General features: G+C 48.3%; 1 protein-coding gene across 5 annotated transcripts in view; it reads left to right on the top strand.

The window, feature by feature from the left end:
- The window catches only part of ELF1 (E74 like ETS transcription factor 1), a 74276-nt gene that overhangs the window by 25439 nt on the left and 33465 nt on the right, over window positions 1-15372 (top strand). Inside the window, exon 1 of one of the 5 annotated variants that reach the window (XM_084510090.1) lies at window positions 1389-1542. The exons of 3 other annotated variants lie outside the window; for them this stretch is intronic. The gene's annotated coding sequence lies outside the window, so the exon portion shown is untranslated. Of the gene's footprint in view, window positions 1-1388; window positions 1543-14956; window positions 15134-15372 lie in introns of those variants that run through there. One more of the 5 variants, XM_084510089.1, reaches the window with a different exon arrangement.

Consider the following 15372-nt stretch of genomic DNA (forward strand, 5'->3'; position numbering starts at 1 on the left):
CGTGCTGTTTTTTTTTTTTTTCCCCTCTCCAGAGCCTCTGTAAACTATTTGCTCCCCATAGCTAGTCAAAAATTGTAACAATGCCTGTAAAATAAGCATGGGAGCTGAACGAGGGACTTAGCTATGAAGAAAATAATTTAAACATTTACGTGCCGTGGAGCAGGGCGTGTGGCAAACCTACACAAACGGCAAGAGTTTGCTTTGCTGGCCACAGGCACCTCTAAGCCAGCTCGTGGAGATCTGGGAGCTCAGCAGGGCTCTCCAGATGCTCTCTCTGCTCTGGTATTCAGAGAGTGGAATCCTGCCTTTTTTTTTTTTTGTTTTAAATACTTCTGTTTATTTCAAAAAGAGAAAAGAAGGAACTGCGGAGAGGAAGTGTCTGTTTGGGGACTTTTTTTCTTTCCAAAAGGTGGTTTAGACATATGAATGAAAATGAAACTCTCTGTGTTGAGAAACAGCAGGCAGGCGAACTCGAAACTAGGTAGAGCTTGCAGCTTTTTAAAAAATACCGAACCTTTTCAGTTTGAAAAGTGTATTTCTTCCACTATCAGCTAAAAACAACACTAAAAAGTTGCTTTTGAAGCACCTAAGAGACGTAAAATTTTGTCTGATGGAGCTGCAGTGTAGAGAGCCAGTAATTCAGACCGTGTACAAACGGACTGGGGAGGAGGGGGGGTGTCCTGAGGAAAACCGAGAAGATAATTACCATTGGTAGAAAAATGTCCTAAATGTGCACTTCTGGTAATTATATACGTTTTAGGTAATACAATATTTGACCATTGGTTGTTGTGAAAAGCTAATTGTCTTTTAATATGATCCCTCAAACGAGCTGTGTGAAATGGTGCTTCGGTGGCAATGGACTAGAAATAATTCTCAACAGTAACAAATGTCAGGAAACCTTTGCCAAGCTGCAGAACAAGGACTCCATGTTAAAAACAGCAGGGATAGTTACAGAAAAGATGCAATAGCTTTTAAGCCTTTTAGTAGAAAGGATGTATTTTGTGGATTGATTCTGGTGTTTGCAATGTTTGAAGCTTCTCTTACACGTGCCCTGTCTTCAGGTGAACTTAGGGAAGATTTTGTTAGCTTGTGCTGCCAGGCTTTGTAAAGTTACTGATCCTGATCTGCACGTGGGTGTGAACTGCTGGGTTTCTCCCGTGTCCCCTTGCAAGCCTGTTGGGAACAAAAAAAAAAAAAAAAAATCAGTGGGAAGGTTTTGTGAGTTCATTTTTGCTGCGTTTGGAGAAGCTCTTGTGGCTCCGCCTGTCGTGGACGCGCTCGGTGCCTGCAGCCTGGCTGGGGAAGTGATGCCAGTGCTCGCCGCTGTCGCTGCAGCTTGTGTTTCCCAGGCTGACGTGCACGTCAAATGTGCTTGGGCCTGACCCCAGCTGCTGGTTTTTACTCAGAACTGCAGGTTACAGGCGTAACCACCCTCGTTGCTGCACCGCACGGCCTGTTAAACCCACGCAGCGGTGCTTCAGGTGGATGGATGTGCCCTGCAGCGCAGAAGGGAGCTCTGGAGAGAGCGAGTTTTGCTCAGAGGTAAACCCTTACAGCTCCCCTTCAGCAAGGTGGCATCTGCTGCGGCCCTTAGCTTCTTCACTCAGCAGCAGGTTGAGCTGGAGTTGGGATTTCAACTCTAGACGTGTGTTTTTGTGCGCTTGCAAGCTTGCACCAGGCTAATTTGTTTCAAACTTAGCATGGTTGTGCCGAGGTTGAGGCTGTGAGATTACCCCTGCAGCTGCCTCCCCGCTGCTTGGTGTACCACCTTCTTTTTTCCCTCTGTGGTACCATGGGTTTTACCCCGTGTTTTATTGCCCTCCCCTCCCATCCACAGTCTGAACTGTTCGGGTGAGCAATGCCTTATCTGCTTTGGCTAAGAGCAGCCACGTTAGCAAATGAGGGCTTGTGCCATGCAAAGCTGCCTGGCTCGTTGGCTGAAGCAGGCTGGGACTGATTTAGGAGCGGTGGAGCTGGGCGTTTTGTGGGATTTTTCGTACCACGGGGCTCAAAAATAAGGGGGAGGATGAACTAGCACAGTTTTCTTTGGGACAGGGCAATTGCCCGCAGCCAAAGCTTCAGTGAAGAGAGCATGTTGTGAAGAGATCTCTGGGTACCTCATTTTAAACCATTAAAAGCTTGTTTTCCAAATGAATTGTCTGAAGCATACATCTAGATCCTTCTGGCCGAGAGGGGTTTGTTCACTGATAAATTAGGTTTTGTTGGAAGTTATGTAGTGGGATACGTCTTGGTAAGAGAAACAGGGAGGAAAAGATTTTTATGTGTTGGTTGGGGAACGTCTGAGTAAAAGTCTGCAACGTTTTGGGTGGAGGGCGAAGCTTGGTCTTCTTTGTTCCTTTTCCTTCTGGGAGAAGAGGGGGAAGGAAACACGGGGTTGAGAACTGTGCTGCCGCAGCTTTCTGAAAGAATGTTGTTACCATCTTGCTTTGGTAGAAATATTCTAGTTATTCCTGTCTGCTAAATCGGGTTATTGAAATGAAATGATGACCTTTGCTCTGAGCCTGAAACGGTCCGAGAGAAAAGCAGGTGTTGGGGAAGATCAAAGCTCTTACCTCAGCTGGAAAACGTGAAGATAGGGCTGAAGCTCCAGGGATGCTGTATTCTTGCAAAACCTCTAAAAACTGGGAAGAATTTGAAAAGTTGATTATGGGCAGTTGCCAGGAGCTGTGCTGCGATAAATTATTAACTCATTGCACTGTACTGCCTCGCAGTGCAAACAGTTATAAGCTGGTTACTGTGCTCTGCTCGGTAAGTCAACACTGTAAAAAATTCCTTGGTTATCTGGAAAATGTCTTCTTTGGGATGTTTATTAAAGGGACACCGTAGGATTAAAAGTCACGTTTCCTTCTGGCGAAGGGGGGGAAGAGAAATCCGTGGATGCAGCTGGTTTCTGGGTGCCTGGGGGAGGCTGGTCAGTGGATGTCGCCTCGCTTGGTTTCGCTTTTGCTCCTCTCTACGCGGCGCTTCGCTGAGGCGTGATTCCTCCTACCTACCCGGAAAAACACAGCGGGAGCAAGGCAGTCGGCTTAGCACTTCTGGAGGCACAAAACAAGTTGACTCAGAGCTGTTTTGCAGGAAAAGGAGTTTTGCGGAGACCACTCCTCCCTTCTTAGCTGTAACCGAGGTAGCTGAAGAAGTGTCTTAGCAGGCTCCTCGGAGCATCGTGGTGGTGCCGTGCTGCAGCAGCTTCTTCAAGGAATGAGTTTTCAACTTTGTAAGGATTAAGGAATCCTTATTTCTGCCTTGCTTTCTTGATTTTTATAAATGCAGATACCACAATGTTGTTCTTTCTGTTTTTTTTTTTTTGTTAAAACACACAAACCTTGAAAATTTAGACAGTCTTTAGTTGCCCCAGTTTGACAGTGACTCATAAAGGAACACTCTTACCGTTATTCTAGCCCTATACTTGTGCTACATTAATTTTTGACTAATTTAATAGTGTATAAACAATATACTTTGCATTATGCTTAGTGACGTGCTCGTGTTATGCTAATACAATATACCACGAAAATAACGACATAGGAAACTTTGTTTGCTGTAATATCTGTGGCTCGTTAGCAGGGCACAGATGAACTTTCAGGGTTAAAAAAGAATATCCAGCTCGAGAGCAAACCATTGCTGGATCGGTGTCAACATCTGCCACCCCGGTTTTCGTAGGAAAACACTGAATCCTGCCAGTACATGTTGCAAGATATGACCAACGTGACTTACAAACTGAGAAGCAAATCTATAAAATGCTGTTGGCTACATAGTATTGTTGGAATCTGAGATGGAAAATACTTTTTTTTTTTTTTTTTTTTCTGTCCTCTTCTAAGTCCTTTTGCCAATCCAGCAGAATTTAGTAAGGTTCAGATCATGCTGCAAGGCTTTCTTTTTGTTCTGAAAGGCTTTTGAGCAACCATTTCTTTGTACGTTTTTTAATTTGTTGTTCGTTTGGGGTTACTCGAGTATTTGTCAAGGGTGGACTTGTGTCAAAAGCGGACTTCCAAATGTTTCGGAAGCGAGCTTCTTTTATGCGTTTTTCCTGAGGCTTTCTCTCAATTTGTGATGGGCCCTGTTTAGGGCTTCTGACTTTGAAGGACGTGAATAGATCAGGCCCCGTGACATGGAGGGATGTGTAGTCTTGCCTTGGTCACAGAGCTCAGATGGAGACACACAGAAAGCTGGGGACAAAGCAGGCTCTTGTCAAAGGAGCCTAGTTACAGAACAGTTTCCTAATTAAAAATCAGGAGATTTTGGAGCCTGGGTGTCTTCAAGAACTAGCAAAGCACTGACTTTGAGATGGCTGCTCTTGTAAAAGTGCCATTCACCGTTTGTCTGCAGTTTTATTCAGGAACCGTCCTGGGGTGGGGAGCGGAGAGCACTGGGGGGGTGGAAACCCTTGGTTCCTTAAAGGGTAAAATGCCAGAAGCTCCAAGAAGTCCAGTTAAGGCTTTTATTTTGTTTGTTTGTTTTAACTGCGTCTGAATTTACACATAAAATGTTCCTGGACTGTAGTAGTAGTCAATAGTTAAATCTCCTAGATATCAGCTACTTTAAGTGCTTTAAGTGATACGTCTTCTACGGTGTCAGTGGGCGACCCTGCAGAGATATAAAAACTGAGCTCAGAAGAGGTTTTGCTACCGCTGTGACAGAAAAAGGTGGCTGCTCGTGAGGGAAGGATATGAGGCCATCTTGATAGCTACCCCCCCTACCTGGAGGGATAGTTTTTGGGGCTGGTTGAGGAGCTTTTTTCTGACAGTTGATGTTATGGGGCTACTTGGGGCAGAGCAGAAGATGACTTAAGGAGGCTGAGCGTAGGATGTTGCTTGTCTTGTAAATACCGCCAAAACCAGATACTGCACTGCCAGGAGTTTCTGCTTTTTGCTGAAACTTTGTGGTGTCTAACTTTGCTTCCTTAGGCCCTGTTAACTCTTTGTGCTTCTCCTGTTGGTCCTCAGTGGTTCCTCAGCCTTTATGGAAGGTAGAGGTGTTAGTGGTAGGATCCCTGCGGATCTCCCAAAGTGTCCCCTTTTGTAGGACGGGATGGTCCCACGAGGGAGACCAGCTGGGGCCGTGTTTGGGGCTGTGGTTCAGCTCTGAAGGTTTCTGCTGGATTGCTTGTTCACCTAAACCCAACCGCTTGGTTTCTTGGTGGCTTAAAAGCCTGTCTGAGGAAGGCCAAATGCCAAAGGATCTGCGAATGGTTGTGGTGGAGAAGAACTTGGTGGCCAGAACTTGAGGCCTTCAGGGGCCATGTTGTGACAAGCACAACCTCATTACTCCCCCCCATCCAGCTGACCAGCTCAACATATTTCACTTTTCAGTCTTTGAGGCGCGGGCACCTCTTATTTCACTTTTTATTTTTCTAGAAGGAGTCTCCGAGCTCCTCCTCCTTGTGTGAGGCAGCAGAGCCCTGTCAGGAGGCTGGGCCCGGCCGGGGGAGCCGGAGGCGCGCTGAGGCACCGCTTGTGCCTCAGCCCGGGTATCGCCGCCTGGGTTTCCTGTCAGTTAAACCACGAGCCGGGGCAGATGCTCCCAGTGATGACTCCGCTTGCTGCCCTGGACGGCCATTATGCGAGCCAGGCGGTTCCTCAAGAACGAACTTGGGGCCACACGCTCCTCATTGCAATCGCTTGTGCGAGACCCTCATTTAGATACCTGAGTAAAGATCAGGATTGAAGTGGTTCGAGAGAAAGCAGGGCTTGGACTCTGGAGGCGTGAACTGTAAAATAGTAACTAGGGGAGCAGCAGTCGAGCAGGGAGAGCTGGGGTCCAGCATTTCTTTGTCCTCTACCACAACTATAGGAGTTCAGAACAGTGTATGAGCAGCAGGAGGGTTGAACGTGGCATCACACAAGTTCATCAGCATCTTTCTGGGCAGATAATTGCCATCTTGCTCGACCTGGTGATTTTTTATTGTAAGATCCAGTAACCTTTAAAATATATATTCATATTTTCATTCTAATTCACTCGAGGGTCCATTTCTGAGGCATTTCTGGCTTCAAACAAGTTATTACACGTGCATTCTGAAATTAAAACAACAGAAAAAGCACATTAAAACATGTTTTAAGAGATATTTTTATCTGCACCTCATGATTTCTAAAGCTAAGGATGTTATTACAATGTAGTTGCTTTATTGACGCTAGAGCCCTAAAAATATCTTCCTCTGCATCAGATTTTAGAGAACTGAGCACTCCATGCATCAAAATTATATTAGAACTGAAACCGGGCAGCTTAGTTTCAGCCATTTTGACCGATTTGACGCTCTTTTCTTCCCCATGTGATGGTGTGGCTCCCAGACTGTTTGTGTTTTTATTTTTTCATCTGTTTGTGTGTTGAGTAGCCAGCAGCGAGTAGAGCTTGCTTTGGTGTGTGGTAAAACGTTTCTGTGTTACCTGCTCTTTAAATTACGTGGTTTTAGTCAGAGGGGTGCATCCTCTGGATGGCAGAGAAAGAAGGGTTGTGGGGGTGGTAAGGTCAGATAGATAAGAACTTTTTTGTCTTCTTTGCTTTTTTATTTTCCTGTTTTCTCTTGGGTTATGAATCAGTAGGCACCATGTGTAGCTCACAACGTTGGCTTGACCCCAGGGATGCAGCGTCTGGTCCCTTGAGTTTCTGCAGGACCAGGAGCCAGGACAGCAAGGCTAAAACTCCGAATTTCTGCCTCTGTGAAAGGCACCAGCTCTCCCATTCCTAACATAGCTGTGCTGGAAGCCTTTCTTAGCAACAGGATGCTTGTGCTGATCTCTCTCTTGGTTAGTTTTGACCAGTTTTTCTTAGGTCTGTGGTGTTGGAGAGGAAAGATGCAAATGGGGTGTGCAGCCCTGGAGGGTGCATGTAGGAAAGCCTCTGCTCAAAGCTTGACAGAAGGCACAGTGTTGTTGTGTGTGTGTGTTTATCTTCCCAGCCGCAATTCTGAAATGAATTCATTGCATCCTGATCACAGCCAACCACGGCTGGTTGGAAACTGAGACTTTGCAATCAGACAAACCAGTCTTCATAATCACAGTTAGATCAAGTGTTAGGTGAGTGGAAAAAAAAAAAAAAAAGAAAAACAAAGGAAGCTGGAGGACAAGTGAAGGGATGGCTTAGAAAATCTGTAAAGCAACCTCCCCCTGCATTACCTTGTTCATGCTACCAGTCTACAGAGGAAACTCGGAGCAACCGAGGTCCTTTCTTACGGAGGTACTTGAGTTTCTTGGAAGCCATGTGAATGGAGAAGATCGGAGTTCAGGGGAGGAGAACCCTGCATGTGTACACCTTCCCCCTGCAGCTGGGGTGCTGTGGGGTGCCACGGGAGGAGCCCCGGCCGCGCAGCGCAGGGATGCAGCCACGCAGCAGCCGTTCCCTCGTTAGTTCTGCAAAAGACTCAGGAACTTGAGTGATCAAATGAGGAAGAGGTGAGGCTTCAATTTCTCTCCACCTGCTTTGCGGGGGCTCTGAAACTTTCCGAAATAACCCAGGTTTTGTGGGTCTTTTCACGCCACGCTCGTAAATTGCTGCATCTGGTTCGTTAGCACTGAATTCCTGTGTCTCCTCGGAGCAGGTGTGTGCTCGTATGGGGGTGACTTGGGCCTCAGAGCAAACATTTCCCCAGACGTTACGAAATACTGACCTGTCCAGACGCAGCCTTCCCTGAAGGGACCTTTGCAGGCCCCGCTCCTTTTCCACGTAACTCTGAGGAGAAATCTTTTTGCTTTTATTATGTTAATCTCGTTGGACTTTGACTCACGTTTTGTCACTGTTTGACACCCCACAGTGGGAATTGTGGGTCTAGCAACAAGCTGGGAGAGAATTTATATTCCCTTAATAGCCAAGTTCACCGCTTTGAAATTCCCCAGACAAATAGTCTCCCTTCCTAATCCCACCCTACCCAAATGCTTTAGAACATAAAACATAAGCTGATATAGAAGAAGAAAACTTCTCAAATGACATGAGAATATCAGCGTCTCTCTTATCCTACAGTTTCCTAGCAAATGTATTTTTTATTTACTGTAAGCATCGTGAAGCACATGAGTTTTCAGAGTAACATGAGTGGACACAGGGCATTTTAGGGTATATTAAAAATCGGCAGTTTGAGAAGTATTAATATAATTACGGGTTGAGTGGATGTTCTTCCCTGCTATCGCTGTGTAAGCGCTCTCTTGCCTCGCATAGGTTTTAAAGGTGTGATTTTTAGATGCAGTATTCTGCGTTTGGTGCTTTACCTAACGTTTTTTTGCAGATATCTCAGTGAATCAGGTCTGCCACGTGTTACATCCCAGCTAGATGTTCAGAAATGCCTGTACTCTTCGTCTCGTCGATGCTCCTTCTCCCTCTGCTCCAATTTAGGCAGCCCGATTGATTTAATCCTTTGGGAAACAGCGATGCTGAATGAGTGGGTTATCTTGGAAAACAGCACAGGTGTTGGGTATAGCAGACACCTGGAAGCTGGACACAGCTGATTACCTTGGTAAAAACTGGCTGACGTGAGACAAACCTGTAGGAGTGGGAAATGAGAGAAGCACAGGAGTGTTTGCCTCTCAAAACAGCCTTCTTAAAGTCTCTCAGGAGAGCTAATGTTGAGGACGCTAACAGGGGAGAGACGGAAGGATTAGGATGAAGATTGAGGGAAGGAGATAACAGCCAAACCTGCAGCCTCTGCAGCAATCAGGGGGAAGTCTCAGGAAGTTTTAGGGAGGCCAAACAATTCTGGCCCTTTTTCTGGGTAGAGCAGTGAAAGGTGTATTCGGCGTGGCTCAGCCGGGTGGGATGATCCGGCTAACCTGCACACAGAGCGCTCTGTGCCTGCCGTGCGGCTCCACGCCCACACCGAGCTGGCTGGTAACAAGGTGGTTTGTGTCCCAAACAAGTTACAGCGAGAGCCTGGGGTTTTTCTGTTGGTTTTGAAGTCCCTCTGGCTATGTAACGCTCACTCTTCCTAACCAAGGCCGTGTCTCCCCCTCGTTTTCTGTGCATCTGTGCACGCTGGTGCTTTTTCGTAGCCGTTTCCAATTTCAGGTGCAGTTTTAAACCAGCGTTTTGAGAGCATTCGTGGAGTTCAGAGCAAGCTCCTTGGCAGGTGACTTAGCTCCCTTTCCTCCTTACTCCGGGAGAGTTTACTAAGCGTGTTTACTTGAGCATATCTGGAGTATTTTCTTACTTGGTGCTGTGGCCAGGAACGCAGGTACAGGTTACCCATGCAGAAAGCACGTACGAGTTGGGGCCGTGACTCATTGTGCTCAAGGAGAACGTACAGCTTCAGCCTCCTAACCCAAATGCCTCTGAGCCCTCCAACCTGTGAGTTTCAAAGCTCATCTCCCCCATTTTATCATTTTCACTCCCTTAAAGTATTTTTTTAGGTTTGTTGCTGATAGGAGTTGTGGCTGTGCTGATCCCAGACTATGGCAAACGAGAAATCAGGCGGAAGAGTTAACTGCACAAAGCAGTCACAGGCCCGATGCCTTGATTTAGGAGACAAGCGTGGAACATCTGGGTTGTTTTGGTGTCCTGTTTGAAGGAACGTAACAGTCATAAATCCTTCTTAATGACTGCTTAATGAGCTAAAGTGTGTGATTAAGCAAAAATGAAGCTGAATGCACTCACGCTGAAAAAAGCAGTCACATTAGAAAAGACAAACTGGAGAAAAAAATGTAGGGGGGGGAAAACAAAACATGCTTGCCTGACCTGGAGGTTACTGGGAGGGTGTTTGTGGAGTCTGACTGCAGTCTCTTACTTCCCTGTTTACAGCTGTCTCTTATCACTTTACCTGACTGTGGGCATGGGTTAGCACTTTGCACCCCTTCTTACCTTACTTTTCACTCCTGTTTCTACAGGCTTCTTTGAATCAAGTATTTCTGCTTGTGGAATGGTAGGGGCTATTGACACGCACTCTTGGGTGTTTTCTTTTTTTTTTTGTTTGTTTTATTTGGTTTACTTTTTTTTTTTTTTTAATTTGTATGGAAGCTCAGCGCCAACACCAGCTTTGTGATTTTGGCCGAGTAGGATCTTTGGCTAATTTTTCCCAGAGACGTGTTGACTGAGACGTGCCTTTCTTATCCCAACCTCCTAACTCCACGCTAATAACAGCGCTGCGTTCTCCAAACCCTCACAAACAAAACCATCACGGTACTCCTTGCGTCATTTCCCTCACCCAACTCTTTCAGAAAGATCCTCGATGAAGAATTAACGAGAACACGGTGACTGGGGCACCGTAGGGGAGCCCTGCTGTACCGCCTGCAGCCTGGAGAAAGCAGATCACCTCTTGCTTTGTGCAGGGAACCTCACCTGTGAATTCCTGTGCTCTAATCAGTGCATGTCGGAGCGCTTTGGGTATTGTTCAGTAAAGCTAAGCCAGGATCCGTGTGACGAATAGATTAAAGAGCTGCAAACGCAGTTTGCAACAATGTGTTTTAGTGGATAAGTTCTAAAATCTGCTGTTTCTATCTCTGTGTTACCCGCGTGTCACAGTTAACCACAGTGCTCACTTGGTGAAGTGCAAGTGCTCTTCTGAATCTGGAGCCGGAATCTCCCAAAGACAGTCGCTCATTGAAGAACTTGCTAAGAAAGGAGCTGATGGTGAGAGTGAGTCGTGCTGTGCTGAGCGGGAGTTCTGGTCGACTTTTGGTTTGTTTTTCTTCCTTGTGTCCGGGAGTCTTGTCTGAAGGGTTAAAAAGTTGCTTAAGTACATATTTAGGTTAAACAAACGAGCAAATAACGCTCTGCTTGAGCACTTCATTCACTCTCACTTGGGTAGCAGAGGTGGCAGGAGCGTTCCCCGGCACCGTTTGCTTTAGCCAAATGGGCCGCGTGTCCCTGCGTGGAAGCTGTGTGGTCATACACAAAAACAAAGGTACCTGTCATGCAAGAATACATTAAAACAAAACAAAAACTTGGCCCTTGGAAGCCTTAACACCGCTGCTGATGCTTGCAGAGATGGCTTTCTCCTCCTGGAGAAGGCGCAGGAGCCGAGCCCAGAGCAGCACCAGGTCCTCGTCGGGCAGTGGGAAGCCCGTAGCGGTGGCAGCGCCTTGTGCCAGCACCCTGCCCGCCACGTGCTCCAGCAGCAGGGGCTGCAGGCAGGGGAGGAACTAGTGTAATTAGATTATCTCGAGCCCAGAACGAGCCATTTGGGGTTTGCGCGAGGGATGTTTGAGGTGGTGGGAGCTATTAAAGTGAGGAGCGAGTGCTTGCGGGCCGTGGCTCTTGGTTGAGGGGGCATAAATCTCCTGGCTTATTCCTGCCGGCATTTCAGAGCCTCCTCTCTCAGAGCAGCCTGCCTGTTTCCTGCAGTCCAAGAAGGAAAAATGCCTTTCTGATGCAAACGTTTTACACGGTAGGTTCAAAAATAAAAGCTGCAGGGGTTAACCACCGAGGGCAGCGGGTAGAGGCAGACTGAGGTCTGGGATTTGACTGGGCAAGGTGCTGTACGCATTGGCTCCCTGTAACCAGATAGCAGGGCAGGACGGGCGGGCGTAAGGAAGGAAAATAGGCAGCAATGTCAAAGAACTGGAAATTCAAGTCGAGCTGACTCCCAGCAGCCCGCTCCGGAGGGTTCGGGACTGGTGATACTGCTGACAGCTGACAGCAAGCAGAAATACTGCCTCTGTGTGCAGGCAGCTCCTCCAGAGGCACCGCCGAGGTAAGAGGATTTGCCTTGCGGAGCCTGGGCAGCTCTGCGGGGCGCAGCCACCACCGGACCCAGCACTGACACGAGCGAGATGCCCCGCAGGGGCTTGGAAGTGCTCGGGGAAGGGGAGGCTTCAGCGAGTTTTGCCTGGGTTAGTTTGTGCCCCTCGTTCCTTGGTTTCAGTCAGTTCAATCACATTGAGATTTCTGAACCAGGTTCGGAAGGTTTCTCCAATGCTCGAAACACACCGAGGTGAATCACAGAGCGCTTGGGGTTTATTTAAATATTTTGTTCCTTGTGTCTGACTGTCCACCTTGGAACAGTTAAAAAGAAAGAAAAGAAAGAAACTGGGAAAAAAAAAAAAAAAAAGAAAAAAAAAAACAAAACAAAGCCACAAAATGCCCAAAATCTCTGTTGGAGAAATTACAACAGGGCTGGTCCCTGAGCCTGCTCCTCTGGCATCTTCTGCAGGACACCAAAGAAGCCCAGTGAGGGTTTCGGTGACGGATCTGCAGCTACCAGAGCTTGGCTGCAAAAGGCCATCTGCAATAAGAAGCTGCCGACTTCCAGCTCATCTCTGCTGTCCTTTGCTCAGTTTTTCCCCCCTTTAATATAGATACACTTTCTGTGCACTTACTTACATTTCAGTTTTTCAAAAAGAGAAGTCTGTGGCTTGCTAAAAAAGGTTTTTTTTTAGTAAACTGACCTCTTTCCTCCAGGTGATCTGAAACCAGCATTACTAATTTGCAGAGAAATTAATTTTCAGAGGCCGGCTGGCAGCTTTATGTCAGGGTTTGGTACGGACTGGCAGCTGGTAATTTGTGAAGCTCGGCGCCCAGCCAAAGCAATTAGCTTCAGTTTCCCCCCACCTCTCCTCCTCCCACCGCCACCTCTTTACTCTCCTGCGTGCCTGCCTTAATCAAAGCAGCACAACCTCTTGGGGCCAAGCGGCTCTTCCCTCCTACACCCCTCGGACAAGTTCTCCTCGTATCCTGGTGTAGCTGGCTTGGAGCTCAGCCCTTCGGCTGTCCCTGTGCCGAGCCACTTTCCCTTTTAACATCAGTGAGATTTTATTTATGGTCTCTTCAGGGTCGTGGTCTTAATTCTCCTAAGAAGGTGCTATTAAATGCCAGAAACCACCCGAGAGTGCCTTGGAAAACATTCATTTGGTGTCACTGGACTCATTCTCTTGGTTTATGGGAATTTCTGATCCAGATTTGAGGTTTTATCATTTCACAATTTTTCTCTCGTTTTAATAAGCTTTTGGCTTCTGTCACATCTGTGGGAAGAAGTTTGACCAAGCACACCTAGAGTGATTTTTCATGCTTTCCTCTGTTCAAACCCCATTCCTTCTCCTTAACTGCTTCTCATTTTATCGCGTGGGAGATGCCAGCTCCTGATTTTTCTCCTTCTCTTTACCAGTAGTGATGAGTTGGCTCCCAAGGCAGCATCCAGGTGATCCCCGAGTGTTGTGGTCCCCAGCTCTGCGTTCCCGGGAGCTGACCACGCGGGTTGCGCAGCAGCCAGAAGAGAAGCAGAGCTTTGCAGTGCACATGACACAGTCTTGAGCAGGCTCTCGGGTCCACATCACAGCATCACGCTCCTGCAAGCCTTCTTGGTAGCACAGGCACCTGATGTTTGGTAGGGTAAGAGCCCGTGAGGTAGCTCCTTGCAGAGGATTTCTTAGAAAGACCGGCGCCCAGCCCGGCAGCGGCCAGGAAGCGCGGTGCCGTGGCACGTTTGTGGCCAACGTTTTGCAAGTGAGATTGGGTTATTTTCTTACCGGGAGGATGAGGAAAGGGGGAAGAGAAGAGGGTTTGGACCCCTGCATCCCCCTGGGGGATGGTCTCGGAAGATCTCAGGACGTCCCTCAGGTTGTGGCTTTCCTCCCTCCCTGCTAGCCTCACCGTGGTGTTTTCCTGTCTTCCTCGGGCTGTGTGAGCACTCGGAGGGTGCATGTGCTGGTTTCCAATGAACACAGGGAACTTCTAAAACCTGTCTCCCGCTGGTTGTACCTCCGGTTTTCCTTGTGGGTTCCTAAACAGCCTGAATCTCTATACGGGGTGTCCATCCTGGTTGTATGTAGGTGCTGTGAACTCCTGTTGACCTTAGAAAGTGACTGGGCTTCAAGCACTTGCACTCTGTGTTCGTACATGTGGGTTTCAGGCGTGTGATGGAGATGGTTGGGCGCCCTTCCCAAATTCTGCTCCCCTCTGGACAATTACCTTAACCCTCGTTTTGAAATAAGCCTCCGCTGGGAAACTGAGGAGGTTTTCCTATTTGCCTGGTGGTCCTCTGGAGCGAAAGCCCTCTGGTTATTGAGAGAGACTTCAGATCCTACTGAGAGGCCAAGTAATTGTAGGGGATTTACCCCAGATTGTGGGGTTGCATGTGATGCTTTCTCTGCCGCAGCCCTGCTGCTGTATGGAGAGCTGTTCAGGTCACCCTGCAAAGGGCTGGGGTTGAAGTCCTGGTTTCAAAAGGACTTTTTTGCCTTCCTCCTCACGCCTCTAGCCCTCATTAACACAAACACTCTCTGGTTAGGGTTGTGGCTACTTTAACAAACGCTTCAGCAGCTGATTAAAGCAAGCCTTGGAAGCTGGGCAAGTTGTCCTGCCCGCATGACTTTGGTTTTCCCGATTTCTTAGAAGGGCTGCATCCAGGGACCTCAGCGAGGCTCCCTGAACGCGCTGGCATCACGGCGTAGGAATTTGGGAACGCCACAGCCTATATGGGAAAACCAGCTGCTGCGGTTCCTAGAGCGAGGGAGTACGGGCCCGTGGCTCGGCCCTCCCTAATTAAACGGCCTGCCAGCAGGGGAGGAAGATGCCCTTGGGTTTCTTGGGTTTCAGGCTGCTGCAAAAACAAGGTGAGGTGAGCCTCCTGCGACACGCCGCAAACGGCCCCCTCGCTGCAGGGCTGAAGTCACCAGAGGCCCTGTGTCCTCCTGCCGCAGCAGCCCTGCATCGAAGCCAGGGCCCCAAGTGCAGGCATCGATGCTGTTCTTCCTTCGAGGTGGTAGGGTTTTATTGACATTTTGGTCATCCTAGTTGTATAAAAAGATGACGTTTAGCACTCGCTTTTATTTCAGAAGCAACGCAGCGCATCTCCGTCCGGGCACGAGTTAAGCACGGTTACCTCCAGCGCCGATAAGGGAGTGAAACCGTGGGGGCTGTGAGCACGCGTCCCTCCAGCGTCCCTCCTGCTTGCGTTCCCTGCTTTGGGAGCCCTTTCTCTGCTCTTTGCTATTGTGCTGCACCGTCTCTTTGCCTGCTCCGCTGTGCTGTGACGTGGTCAGTGCCGTTTCCTTCCGGCTGCTCGCAAGCCTGCGGCAGAGATAAGGCTGCGCTTACAGGGCCTTTGGAAAAAGAAGCTGAAGATCTGCTTCGTGTACAGCTCAGCAGCTCTCCGTGTCGTCCGAGGGATTTACGGGCTCTGTTGCACGCCGGGAATCGAGATGGAGAGCCCTTCACTCGCAGAGTGACAGCCCTGCAAAGCTGGAGCCGTGTGCAGGGCAGCAAGGTGACGCGCTCGAGGTGTCCTGCAGCTGAGCGGGTCAGGCTGGGCTGTGTGGTTTGGCTTCGAGTGTACCTCAAAGAGCAGAGTTATTAACAAACACAAAAGCTGCGTGCGTGAACCGGGCAAAAAGAAGGAGTTTCTTTTTGGTAACCTTCGTGACTCTGTCGTCTGGGTGCTAGGCTGGTACTTTTAATGTGAAGCGCTCTGGAACCGGTGTCTTACTTCCTGAAACGGTTTCCCTC

Source organism: Aythya ferina (genome assembly GCF_964211825.1).
Source record: "Aythya ferina genome assembly, chromosome: 1".
Taxonomy (NCBI): Eukaryota; Metazoa; Chordata; class Aves; order Anseriformes; family Anatidae; genus Aythya; species Aythya ferina.